Source organism: Gossypium arboreum, chromosome 5 (assembly GCF_025698485.1).
Source record: "Gossypium arboreum isolate Shixiya-1 chromosome 5, ASM2569848v2, whole genome shotgun sequence".
NCBI lineage: Eukaryota > Viridiplantae > Streptophyta > Magnoliopsida > Malvales > Malvaceae > Gossypium > Gossypium arboreum.
The window spans coordinates 60,396,355-60,409,524 of NC_069074.1; the positions used below are offsets into that span (position 1 = coordinate 60,396,355).

The 13,170-nt window shown below is 36.7% G+C and overlaps 1 non-coding gene across 1 annotated transcript; it reads right to left on the bottom strand.

Moving 5' to 3' along the window:
- Positions 1–3,186: 3,186 nt before the first annotated feature.
- On the bottom strand, positions 3,187–3,293 carry LOC128293611 (small nucleolar RNA R71). The gene has a single exon (XR_008283791.1). It is a non-coding gene; the product is annotated as a small nucleolar RNA R71 (small nucleolar RNA).
- Between the last annotated feature and the right edge of the window lie 9,877 nt (positions 3,294–13,170).

Sequence of the window (13,170 nt, forward strand, 5' to 3'; positions counted from 1 at the left end):
TTAATTTTTAGTAAAGAAAGGTCGAAGCTGTCAAACAGCAAAATAGGGGTAAATTTAATGAATAAACTGTACTTATTAGCTGGACCAAAAATTCTAGAAATTTTATGGTAATAAGATATATGAGTCTAGTTTAAGGGAAAATTTACATATCTTAATTTGGAGTTCTGTAGGTCTAGATATAAATAAATTAGTAAGTATGACTCGAGAAAACAACATGACCAGAAAAGAAGTAAATGTGTAATTATGAGTATAATTCCATGGAATCATGTTGTTAATTTGCTTATTATATTTCCATTTCATATTGACAGGTTAGCTCAGGGTTGGAGATCATCAGAGGCAACTTCACAAGTTCAAGCTACCTTCTTTGGAGTATTGATGAATCTTAATGTCTTCAAGTGAGTGGCATGTATAGGGACTTAATTATTGATATGTTTTCTTATGTTTTGGCCAAGATGTTGGCTTATATTAGTACATTGTGTATCAACATGAGATGTGGCTTATGATGGTGATGGCTTGTAAGCCTATTTATCTAAGTTAGGTATTGATGCCTGGTGATGTGGTCATGTGATGATATTTGTTTGATATGAATGGTTAGTATTACGGTATGTATGCTTGATGAATGTCTTATGACCAAACGAAGTGGTCATAATTAGAGAATAAAAGTGTGATATGGCAAACTTAATAATGCTTGAACATGAAATTGATGTGGAATGACTTAGGTAACCATGGTATAAATGTATAAGTAACAATCAAAATGACATGTTCAATTGATTATGAATTTGGTGTGTTTAGACTTGGTATAAAATGAGTAAGCAAAACACATGTATGATGACATATGAATAGTACAATTGAGTCTTAATGCATGATGTTTAATTACTTACTTGATGCTACATTGTATGTGTCTATAATGTATTTAAGTATGTGAGGTATTAATGGTAATAAAAGGGCTTGGAAAATAGCTTAAGTGCTACCTACACGAGCAGAGACACAGCCATGTGTCTTAATCGTGTGGAGGACACGGCCTAGCACATGGGCGTGTGATAAATGCCAAATTATACATATCTACACCCCAAATACATAGCATATTTATGGATGTTTATTACTAGATTTGTGGATTTTGTTGCTTTTAATCCGGTTATTCCATATTTTGTACTCAAGAAAGCACCAAGAGTCGAAAGGAGCAAAAACAAGTTAAAAAACGACAAAAACAGACCAAATCGAAAAGATGACATGGCCTAAGCCTTGCCACACGAGCATCTCACATGCCCGTGGGCTTCGAGGGTGTCAACCAAGGTTTTCACGATTCACACGGCCTGGCGATTGAGCCCACACAGCCGTGTGCAATTTAACGGATCGAACACGGTTGGTAATCACATCACACTGCCGTGGCACACGGGCGTGTCCCTTTTTCAAAGAGTTGTATTTTACAAGGAAAGAGGTACTTATGGAGGAAGAAAGCCAATCCAAAGCCTATATAAACACCCTAGGTGTGACCTAGAAGGAGGCTGCTCCTTCCAGAACTTTTCTAGAAGATAGAACCACAAGCTAGGAATTACTTGAAGGAAGCCAGACGACCCATCTCAAAAGCCGGAGCTACTACAAGACTAAAGATCTCTCTTAGAATTCCTTCAGGGGTTTTAGAGTTTTCTTTATGTTTTTTTATTTTCATACTTTTGAGATGTACTCTTATTTTATTATGAACTAAACCCCTTAGATACCTAAGGGGGATAAAACCTATGATGGATCTTGTTATTATTATTTGAACTGTATGATAAACACTTGATTTGTTCTTAATTATGTGTTCTTAAGGCTTGAGTTAATATTCCGGGTATTAATTCATGATTTGATGTGCTTATGCAGAGGAGAAATAGAACCTGCCTAAGAGTAGATTTGGCATAATTAAGCGGAGTTGATCGAACGCCTAGAAATAGGGTTACGAGATTTTACCGGATTAGGGTGAAACCTAATAAGGGGATCCATAGATCGAGTTAATGCAACCCTAAAGTGTTAATTAGAGAAAAGTCTCGGTTATTCAATCTAGGGATTGACGTTATTAGTCTTGAATAGGGATAATAATTTAACTTAAGGATTTCTATGGCATAAGTCAAGTGAATAAATCGTCCGGTTCGGAGTCAGATAACAAGTGAAATCTAGGTGGATTCCTCCTTGGGTGTTGTCTTTATCAATTGCTTTTCTTCAAGTCCTTTTCCAAATTTTCTCTTTGCTTTAATTAAATCAGTTAATTAGTTTAAATAATCAGTTAATTAAAACAAATCCTTCTATTCTTAGGCTAGAAAATAAAAAGATAGTCATTACTAGTACTTTTGGTTCCCTTGGGTACGATATCCCAGTCTTGCCATTACTATACTATTGTTCCATAGGTGCGCTTGCCTTTTCGTCGTGATAATAGTTAGTCTAGGTTTGATTTTTATTATAAATATTTATTATTTGTTATGAATCACGCAATCAAGTTTTTGGCGCCGTTACCGGGGATCTGAAATATTAGGAACACTAAATTGTTATTACTTTAGCTATTTATTTTTCTTGTAATTTTATATTATTTATTATTTATTAATTTACTTTTTTCTCTCTCTTGACAGGTTTTTATAGTTTATGACTAGAAGAAACCCTTCAGGACCATTACTCTTTGATGAAGAAATCGATCGTACAGTTCGTAAAAATCAAAGAGAAATAAGGCGTAGTTTACGTTACACGGAGAACGAGCGAGAAGACGATACTCAAACCCCAACCAAAGAGATGGTCGAAAATCCAGGCAATCAGCTGCCTCCTGCAATTGCAGCTAATCAAAATCCTGCTCCACGTACTATGTATGACCATGCTAAACCTTCTTTAATAGGAACTGAGTCTAGTATAGTTATACTTGCTATTGCTGCGAATAATTTCAAACTAAAACCTAACACAATTCAGATGATATAGTATTTTGTTCAGTTTGATGGTTTGCAGGATGAGGATCCTAACACACATTTGGCGAATTTTCTTAAATTTTGTAATACATTCAAAATTAATGGCGTTTCTGATGATGCCATTCGTCTTCGGTTATTTCCCTTTTCACTAAGAAACAAAGCTAAACAGTGGTTGAACTCGTTACCACGAGGGTCTATCATTACATGGGAACAAATGACTGAGAAATTTTTACTAAAATATTTTTCGCCGGCTAAAACGGCTAAATTGCGTAATGATATCTCTTCTTTTGTGAAGATGGATTTAGAAACACTTTACGATGCATAAGAGAGATACAAGGACTTACTGAGAAGGTGCCTTCACCATGGGTTACCACTTTGGCTGCAAGTTCAAACGTTCTACAATGGTGTGAATCCCTCGACAAGACAAATGATTGACGCAGCTGCTGGCGGAACCATCAACAATAAAACACCAGAAGATACCTATGAATTCATAGAGGAGATGTCACTGAACAACTATCAGTGGCAAGTTATGAGGACAAAGCCAACAAAAATAGCCGGCGTCTATAACATCAATTCAGTCACCATGCTCCCAAATCAGGTAGAACTTCTCAATAAAAAGATTGATAGTTTACTTGGTTCTACGCTGGTACATCCAGTAATGAGGTGTGACTCAAGCGGAGGAGGTGTACATATAGAATATCAATCCTTCAATCCTACAACCGAAGAGGAACAAGTCAACTATATGGGTAACAATAACTTTAGATCTCAAAATAACCCATACAGTAATACCTATAATGCAAGTTGGAGGAACCACCAAAATTTTTCCTGGGGTGGTCAAGGGAATCAAAAGCCACAAAATCCTCAAGGTTTTCAACAGCCACCTTATCAACAAGAGAAGAAACTGAACCTTGAAGAGATGCTTTCTAACTTCATCTCGGTGTGAGAAACCTATTTCCAAAATACCGAGATAGCACTTAAGAATCAACAAGCATTGATCTAAGGATTAAAAACTCAAATAGGCCAGCCATCCAAACTAATCTCCGAATGACCACAAGGTAGCACTTAAGAATCAACAAGCAGGACATGATTTCCCCAAAACACGAGGTGCGCTAAATCCCCACGACCATACGACATGGCTGTGGGTGAACTTGATAGGAATACACGGGCGTGGGAATGAAAACCCACGGGCGTGCCAGGGACAACGCTCGATTCTGTTTCTTTGACACAGGCGTGCAACACGCCCGTGCCATTCAGCCGTGTACAACAATACACGATAACATACGGGCATGGGGGAAGTGAACAAAGCTAGGCACAACCGTGTGACATGGCCGTGTGCCACACACGCCTAAGACACACAAGCGTGGAACAGTAGTCGGGCACGACCTAAATTGAAAAATTCGAAAAACACGGGCTCACACTCAAAGCACGCGAGCGTGGCCCTAGGCCGTGTGACCCTTCCCTATATTAACAAACCACTGTTCATCTTCTTCCCCCTTTCAAAACCCTAGCTGAAAACTTCTCCTCCCCACTTCTTAATCCTTATTCCAGCCACCATTCCCAAGATTCTCACTTCCCCAACTCTCAAACCACCCTGAAATCCATTCCCTTTGCACTAATCCCCACTTTCCCTTCTCTATAGCCTCCATTTTTCCCACCACACGGCTTCCTCTCAGCATCACACGCCCGTGCTCACCACCACACGCCCGTGCGCCGCCATGTAACAGCCCTTTGTTCACTTTCTCAACTTTACTTTTCCAATTTGTATTGCTACATTAATGTTCTACATGCTTTACATAGATATTGTACTATTTTACTTTAGACAAGTTAGGAATTTACTCTAAATTTTTCTATATTTGAATTATTTAATCCACTAAATAACATATACTAGTTTTGGGTCTCTTACTTAACTACTGATGTATCATGGATTCTATCACTGTTAATATATTTTCAGGTACATGATGTCGTCATCAAGAGGAAAGAAGGCCGCGGTCCTATCCTTAAAGAGACGTAAGGGATCGGGCTCTTCCTCGGTGCATGCTACAGCCGAAGTTTGGCACCCGTTCCTTGACTTTCAACAATCTTCGCAGGAGGAGCTATTTCAAATACTACGCGCACGACCCATCACCATAGGTTGCTGCATCGACTGGGCTACCGTAGAGCAAGTCCAGCTCACTGATGCCATTCGAGCCCTCCTATCCACAGACCCATGGGAACGGTTCTTCGCTATTACCGAGCCCACTTATTTAGAGCTAACTTTAGAATTATGCTCTACTTTTCATTTACAGGTGGTGATGACGAACAATGACGACCTTGGCACCATTCACTTCCAATTAGGTGGTCTAGTAAGTTCGATAAGTGTCCCAGAGTTTGGAGTTGCTCTGGGACTTTACACTGATGAGTTTATGGAGGAGGAGGACATGAATGCACTACCACGCAATATCCACATCTCCCCCTCCTTGTGCTGGAAGGCTTTGGCACCACTCTCTTCCAACTACGACCCCAGCCGCTCGAAGGCCTCAGCTCTCCCCCATTCCCTACGTTATTTCCATTTGATATTGGCACACACCTTGACCGGGAGGAGAGAGAGCACCGACGTTGTCAACACCCATGACGCCTACTATTTATGGTGCATGGCGAATGCACACGTGACTGACTTGGCCTACTTCACTGCTTTCGCCATTCGCTATCAGACCGAGCGACATAGGAAGGGAGTGATCTTCATCGGCCCCTACATGACGTGCCTTGCTAGACACTTCGGTCTCCTCAACACTACGGCCCAGTCATTAGCGCTTACCGTGATAGGTCAGATGTCCCCACAGGGCATCATGACTATGTTACACATGAGGATGATCGAGCACCGACGTGGGATCGATCCTCCTCAGCACCGTCTTTCGCATGCCATTGATGAGGAGGATCTTGAGGACATCTCTGATGATGTTCCCCCATAGCATGAGCAGCCTCCTACCGCGCCATCTAGGGAACGACCAGTTCATGCAGCTGCTTCATTGGCACACCTTTCCAACCGCCTCGCCCATTTCGAGCAGTATTGCAGTACACAGTTCGATATGATCCATGAGCGAGATTGGTGACGGGACCGACAGATGGATGACATGCAGGCCATGATGCAGTAGCTGTGCCAACACTTCCACATGCCACTCCAGCACCACCACTTGAGGGCCCTTCCGACGAGGATCATTGAATCCTCCTATTTTTTTATTTAGTTTTATTTTTATTTTATTTTATTTTTATTTTTCTTTTGATTTTTATTTTTATTTCAATTTTATTATTTTATTTTGAAAGACATATCTATATTAGTAAATTTTACTTTTTCCATTTTCTGGTATTTCTAACAAGTAATTCCACTACACTCTCTTCCACACCAACTCTTAATAAGCTCTTCACGATTCTACAGACTTCCTAGCAAAGCTACTAGGAATATTTTATGGAATGAGGAAACAAAAGGGAAATAATACCTCATGAGTTCCATGTTCAACGACCCAATTTCTTCATCTAGCCAAGAACAATGGCAGCCACCACTTTCCCCGAACACTCCATTCTTAGAATCAAGCTCCACATCTATATAACAGGGAGTTTCACCTCCTTTCCTCTTACGATTTTCTTTATTTTGAATAATATATCTTTGTACATTGAGGGCAATGTACATCTTAAGTGTGGGGGGGTGAACATGAAACCTAACTTTTTTGCATTATTCTCAAATCCCTGAAGTTAGTCTTGTGCTTAAGTGATTTTCTCATAATCTTGATCGAATAAATTTTGATTGATCTATAATTATTGTTGGTATGTCATGAATTAGACCATGGGAATTATGCATGATTATTTGATTATAGGACATTAGAGAATCGAGCATGATAAGTTGATATTTTGAGAGCTAAAATTTTTAGATTATTTTCCTAAATTGAGGTATTATCTTGAAATCTTAAGTATACAGGAATGACATCAAAAACCCAAATTTTTGGTGAGATTTTTGAGCCTTTTGAGCATATAGCTTTCTTTCTTGCTCACTTCTTTTATGGTTTGAGTGTGTCAACATTGAACTGTTATTCTAGAACTTGCTTCGATTATACATATCGAGATCACACGTATGATTTGATATACTGAGATGATAAAGGCATTTAGGATTTAACCCATTTACTCCATAAAAAGCCTTCCACATAATTAAACCCTTAGTGAAACCCCTTGAGCCTACTAACCCTTTTTCATTAATTAACCCTCATCATTAACCCATTAACCCATTATTGTTGAAATCCTCCTACTGAATTTGACCCTTTTTATCGAAATTGAATTTAATATTGTTACCTCGCTATGTTCACCATTTTTTGTTACTGAATCATGAAGTATGATTTCTATATTATATCGACTTGATTTGTTCTTAAAAAAAAACTCAGTATTATTATTGTAATTCTCAGCAAGCTAAAATTGTCATGAACTCATGTAAAATAGTTCTAGATATTTGTTTGTGGTTCAGTAATTAAGTTTTTGATAGTGGGGAAATATATTGAAACTATCTTGATTCTAACCCTTTTCTCTTCAGCTTGTATCCATACCTGTAACCTAAACCCCATTACAACCATGGAAAGACCTTTTGATTAGTATATCATATCATTTACAAGTGGTGGAGATTTGATTTTCATTCAAGCCTATGGTAATAACTTTTCATGTTAGACAATCGAGTGCTCAATCTTGAACCTTAAACACTTTAAGTGATTTGAGCGAATCTTTAGTGAGGATGTCATCTCTTGTATATTTAAGACTAAACTTAATTACTTAGAGAAAGGAGATTACCTATGATTTTATTATCAAAATATTCGATTTAGATTGTTTGAGGCTTTTAATGCCCTATAGTTGAATTCTCACTGTATGATTTTCTATGGAATAATTTGTAACATTATCAGTAATGATTATGTGGTTAAGAAGAATGGATTCTAGCAGTAAATGAGAATTTTTCTTAAGGACAAGCAAATGCTTAAGTGTGGGGGTATTTGATAAACGCAAAATTATACATATCTACACCCTAAATACTTAGCATATTTATGGATGTTTATTACTAGATTTGTGGATTTTGGTGCTCTTAATCCGGTTATTTCATGTTTTGTACTTAGGAAAGCACCAAGAGTCGAAAAGAGCAAAAACGAGCTAAAAAGGGACAAAAATAGACCAAATCGAGAAGATGACACGGCCTAAGCCTTGCCACACGGGCATCTCGTACGCCTGTGGCCTTCGGGGGTGTCGACCAAGGTTTTCACGATTCATGCGGCCTAGCCATTGAGCCCACATGACCGTGTACAATTTAACGGATCAAACACGGCTTGGTAATCACGACACAGCCTTGGCACACGGGCGTGTCCCTTTTTCAAAGAGTTGTATTTTACACGGAAAAAGGTACTTAGGGAGGAAGAAAGCCAATACAAAGCCTATATAAACACCCTAGGTGTGACCTAGAAGGAGGCCGCTCCTTCTAGAACTTTTCTGAAAAACAGAACCACACGCCAGGAATTACTTAAAGGAAGCCAAATGACCCATCTCAAAAGCCGGAGCTACTCCAAGACTAAAGATCTCTTAGAATTCCTTCAGGGGCTTTAGAGTTTTCTTTATGTTTTGTTATTTTCATACTTTTGAGATGTAATCTTATTTTACTATGAACTAAACCCCTTGATACCTAAGGGGGATAAAACCTATGATGGATCTTGTTATTATTATCTGAACTATATGATAAATACTTGATTTGTTCTTAATTATGTGTTCTTAATGCTGGAATTAATATTCCGAGTATTAATTCATGATTTGATGTGCTTATGCAGAGGAGGAATAGACCCTGCCTAAGAGTAGATTTGGCATAATTAAGCAGAGTTGATCGAACACCTAGATATAGTGTTACGAGATTTTTTGGATTAGGGTGAAACCTAATAAGGGGATCCAACGATCGAGTTAATGCAACCCTAGAGTGTTAATTAGAGAAAAGTCTCAGTTATTCAATCTAGGGATTAGACGTTATTAGTCTTGAATAGGGATAATAACTTAACTTAGGGATCTGTACGGAACAAGTCAAGTGAATAAATCGTCCGGTTCAGAGCCAGATAACAAGTGAAATCTAGGTGGATTCCTCCTTGGGTGTCGTCTTTATCAATTGCTTTTCTTTAAGTCTTTTTCTCAATTTTCTCTTTGCTTAAATTAAACCAGTTAATTAGTTTAAATAATTAGTTAATTAAAACAAACCCTTCTATTCTTAGGCTAGATAACAAAAAGATAGTCATTACTAGTACTTTTGGTTCCCTTTGGGTACGATATCCCAGTCTTGCCATTACTATACTATTGTTCGATAGGTGCGCTTGCCTTTTCGTCGTGATAATAGTTAGTCTAGGTTTGATCTTCATTATAAATATTTATTACTTCCTGCGAATCACGCGATCAACGTGTGGCTTGGCCGTGTGGTTAAATTTGTTTTGCTGACATCATAAACAGAGAGTTACACAGCCTGAGGACACGGGCGTGTCCCTGTGTCCACACGGGCGTGTGACCCTATTTCATGAAAATTTCTCTAAGTTTTCTTAGAGCTTTCTAAAGTTTTTGGTTTAGTCCTGAACCACCCCGATGCATGTTTTAGGCCTCGAAGGCCTATGTAAGGGACAATTTACATGTGTTTGAAAAGTTTTAATTCGGATGAAATTTTATGGCCCGATTTTGTATGTTTGTGAATGTTTAAATCTAGTAACGCCTCGAACCCTGTCCTAGCTTCGAATACAGGTAAGGGATGTTACGTTTAGTGGTATCAGAGCCATGGTTTAGTCGATTCTCAGACTAACCTAGCATGTATGAGAGTCTAGCTATACATGCCACAAATCCGTGATACTGTGATGTCTCCCAACGCGAATGAGAACCATCCTTTTTGGACAAAGGTGCTCTCCAACCGAGCTACACCGACCATGTTAAATGTGAAGCTAAGGTATTCGGGTAAAGTACAGTTATGATGAGCCTAAATTCAAAAAAGTATGAATAAAAGTTCATGATATGTATGTGATAACATGTGAGATAAAAGTTTATGTTGCGAGGAATGCTCATGCTTGTTTGATGTTTATATGATATTGTACACTTGACTTGTTTGATTAAGTGCATGTGATAAAAAGAAATTTATAAAGGTATGAATAAAGGTTTATAATATCATATTACGGATAAAAATGTCATTTTTCTGATTGGACGTTGAATGTTGATGAATTTTAATGATATCTTTAAATGAGACAAAGGATTATGATGTAATGAGCTTATCTATGTTAAATAAAAATGTAATGATATGTATATGATGATGTACAAGATGAAAGTTTATATTGCGATATGCTTATTCATGTTTTCTTGGCACCCATGTGATGTCATGTGTATGACTTTTTCGAGTAAATGAAAATGATAAGTAAGGCTAATCAAAAATCACAGAATGTGTGCATAGTGCACCTGTTTAAATAAGATAATTGGAAAGTTCGAGTAATGCAAACGTGAATGATGATTTGTTTGAAGTGAATGATGTGCTTGTGAAAAATATTACTGATGATATAATGGTGTTATATATAAATGTATTTGAGAGATGAGTTAGGGACCTTACGACCTCACCCCTTTACCAGAGTGGTATTTTGTAAAGGAATTTCATTAGATTCTTATTGAATAAGTTCATAAGTATGAGACCTAAGAGTTCAGCTGTAAAATGATTACAAATATGATTAGAGATTGAGATGGGTTAACATGTAGAGGTAGAATTAGAATGGTATCGGATTGATCTAAAGAATCTCTCGGTTTATAAGATATCATAGTTGTTGAAGAAGTTAACTTTGATGAATAGATCTATTCAAAAGTGGTTGAAGGAATAATATTTGAAAGATAAGATATCTGAGTGTGGCAGTTATAACTGAACAGATTTTGGCAGTCTCTTCTAGGGCGTTCTATGTAAATACTTGTTCTCAGAGTTATTCTTGAGGCTATCTATCCTCTAATAAAATTTTATTGTATGGGAATGTTTTCTAATCATGATGTATAGACGAAAGTATAGATAACCTGATTGGTTTATAATCAGCACTGCTCTATTTCTCTCTGGTATTCTGTTACATTCCATCTGTTGGGATTTTATGAGATAATGTACCTGATGTTATGATTCTGTTTCTTCTAATTGATATTCTATTCGATATATATGGGAAGGTACATTATCCTTGAAGCATTTAATTCCATGGGTTTGAATGATGTATTCTTCTGGACTTTTTTTTTTGAGAAATTATCGAGATCTTTCATATTTTCTTAAGAGTTCTGCTCTCGATCTATTGGTACGGTATTGTATATTGGATTTTTGTATCTTGGATTTCTCCATCTTGGACTTCTTAATCATGGTTTTCTTGTTGTCTATATTCTGGAATTTATCAATCACGACTCATAACTACAATGTGTTCTTCAGTTGTGATAATCATGTCAAGTGTGACTATACTTCTGGTTTAATCATAGTAATGTAGTAATTCTAGTATCTGGATTTTTCTAAATCTTCGTGAAGGATTTGACATCGACAAAGGCATAAATGGTGAAACTGATAGTATTAGCTTGTATGATTGATTTCTTTTCTTAAGAAAGTTAATCAAGTTAATATCTTCGATTGAGAACATTTATACTACCTTGAGATAATGCAATTGAAATGGACTTTGATTAGTATGATGAGTAAATTTTGCATGATTACATGTTAAATAGTTTTGTCAACTGAAAAGGAAGGATTTCCTGAAACTTAATCAAGTAATAATTAAGACCGACTAGGTTGTTCAGTTTGTATGGGCTATTGTTTAAAAGATTTAATGGGATATTTATGTCCAAAATTTTTTCCCAAGTCTAAGAATAGTATTTTATCTCTCTGGGTAAAAGACAAATAGTCTAAATGAAAATTGTATATATCTTAGAAGATTTTGATACGATTTAAAGCTGCTTTGAATGATAAAGTTTTCATCATGTGAAAGTTGAATAGTCTACTACATGTTGGTAACGCTTTGAATAGATAAGAATATTGTTAACCGAAGCTTTTGAACTTGTTTATTCTGCAATGAGCAAAGACATCTTGATTCTTAGTGATGTGTTTTAAGACAAGAAGGGCAGTGAGATAGCTTAAAGTATCTGCTATCATAGAAAGACTGAAGTTGAGATAGTGTAGCTGACTTGAATTGTTAAAGGATGAAAAGTTAGTCATGGTATGATCTCTGAGAATGAGATTACTATATATTTCATATAGGGATTATTCCTATCTTTGAAAGAGAAAGATGTTATGTGACATGTTGTTAAGTAATTGATGAATCTGTAAATCATGTCGGTAAGTACTGAATTTTCGCTCATCAGACTTATGGGATTAAGTATGTTTGAGATTGTTGAATTTCTTAAAAAGCTAGTTTTTGTTAATCAAATTGAGATACGGGATTTATATGATGACCAAAGGTTGAACTAGTAAATTGTAGGGCTGTATAAAATGATAAAGAACTTAAGGCCATGATGATCGGGCTAGCTATGCCATTTTAATCTGAGAGGATTCAAGTATGATATGTATATACATATTCTATGACGGTATGGGTTCGACCCTTGTATACATGAGTTCTTTGATAGAAGTCAAAGATTCGATTGATGCGTTGTATAACACATAATTGTTCATGACTTTAGTATGAGAAATTAAAGAGCTAAGTATTAAACATAGCTTCAGTAAAGGTTTTTTAGCAATGATTATGAGATAATGAAGTTTATGTGAAAACCGAACCACACTTCTAGTAAGATTTTCAGGGACGAAAATCCCTAAAGGGGGGAGAGTTGTAACATCCCGAATTAAGGCCTAGTCAGAACAGTGGTTTTGAGGCCACAAATATGAATTAGAAATAATTATTTTGTGATTATTATAAGGCTTATGACATGTTTATATGCTTGTGTAAAAAATTCACGAAGAAATTTTATGTCTAAGGTGCTCGATTGGACTTTAAGGACTAAATTGAATAAATTGTAAAACTTGAGTTCTAGAAGCTTTAAGCATGAAATTGAATTGAATAATAAATTAGAGGTCCTTAAAGAGTAATTTGACCAAGTTCTAAAAATTTGGACAAAAATGGACATGGTTAGGTAAAATTTCAAAGAAAGTCATTAAAGGCATTTTAGTCATTTTGTAAAAAAGAGAAATTAAGCCAAAATTGCTCAACTTCTTCCCCATCCAGCCGAATGTTAGAGAAAGCCATGGCTAGGA